Genomic DNA, 1802 nt, shown 5'->3' with positions numbered 1-1802 from the left:
AATTCAAGAAGTTCAAAAAGAAATTTGGCACTAAAATTTTGAAAGCCTTACGCTGAATGAGACTACAAATCAGTACTAACAGAACTATATCATAAGTACAAGAAAACGAGAGTACAGAAACTATAAAGGTCCAAGTTAGGATGGAATCACATAAAAAATAAAATAAATCTCACTTTCTGAGCAACAACGCGAAAATACACTTGAAAGAAATTTGTTTTCAGTTCAACTACTATATAAGTCTTCAGTACAAAAAAAAAACTTAACCAAAACGAATTCCCGATGAAACATTGTGCCACACTTAAAACACAACACAAAATATACTAGTTATTACATAGTACTCGACAAGACATCAAACACTTCAAAATAGAGCCTACAATGTTTTCAATAGATATATCACACAACTATCCAATTCACTATGCAAACGGTGACCATTTATCCTATGCATCAGGAGCCAAAGCCTGAACCTCCTTGGGACGCTCCGTCACCATAAGATGGTTATTCCGGTTGAACACAACTCTATACAGATCCTCAGCGTTCCAATCAACAATGCGTGGCTGCAAAACAATAAAACAAATTATCAAAAATCATGACACATAAAAAAAGGATGCACAATAAGCCAAAAACAGAAATTGAAAAGCTCAACAAGAAACCCACGTCATTATTTCGAATGTTCTCAACGATCTTTTCACCATCATAGGATCCCGCAAACTTCAAAGTATAATGGCCACATTCATTTTCCCCTTGAAGTGGAACCTTGACAAACGTTGGTTTCTTTGCAAACAGCTCCCAATTGGGCTGCTTGCTTGCATTGTACTGAGCATCACCATACACAGCCTTCATTACTTTGACCAATCTAGAAATCTGTAAAAAAACAAAACAACCGACACAGTTTTAGGTCTCAGAAACAACAGAACACAAAGATGCAGAAATATTAATCCAATATAGATAATAAATGTCACTCACAATCTTCTCGCAATCTTTGTGATAGGTGTTCTTCGAAGGACGACGGTTCTTCGGATAAGGTAAAGAGTCAAGGATGTCAACGCTACTTCAGTACCGATTCATGACATATAAGGAATAGTGGCTCACTTTCCTATCCTTTGATAAAACCATAGGCTTGAATAGAGGCATCATTATCTAAAAACAAATGACCAAAAAAGAGATGTTAAATATTCAAAGTAAAAACCAGCATCACAACAAACAAATAAAAACCAAAAAATAGCTAGTAGATCTCACAAGGTCGGCACTGAGCAAGTCTTCATTAGCTTTAACATAGCTCTTGAAATCTCTCGCTGCACTCTCCACATTAAACACTTTATTTTCATCCTCGTAAAACGAAAAGTCAAGCACAACCTGCAAAAAATCCAACATAGAAAATAGGCAGCGGAAAAGAATCAACAAGCAAAAAATTATTAAAAATCATAAAAACAATAGACAGTCTTGTTCAACATAAAGAAACCGATCTGATTGATTACCGTGATGAAATATGGACTCAGCAATATCCTTTTCCCAGATGCGAAATCAGCATTTCTATCGGGATCTTGCTTCCAATCATCAATGAGGAAGTCCATTACATCACCCTCCATCATTTGCCCAGGTGAAAAAACATCCCATATGCGATTCCCAGTGAAGTTAGTTACGTTTCCATCAGGTTGAGGTATCATTGAGAACGTATTCCTGCAGCACACACAAGAAAAAAAAAGAAGGAGAAGCAAGATAAGGCATTCATAGCAGTTCGAGTTGTATAAAAAGGAACAGTTCAGGCCATATTTATCTAGTAGTTACAAACAACACAAGAAAAG

The sequence above is a fragment of the Triticum aestivum genome, chromosome 3B, assembly GCF_018294505.1.
Source record: "Triticum aestivum cultivar Chinese Spring chromosome 3B, IWGSC CS RefSeq v2.1, whole genome shotgun sequence".
Taxonomy (NCBI): domain Eukaryota; kingdom Viridiplantae; phylum Streptophyta; class Magnoliopsida; order Poales; family Poaceae; genus Triticum; species Triticum aestivum.
The sequence above is the reverse complement of the archived record's forward strand: the minus strand, read 5'-3'. Positions refer to the sequence as shown.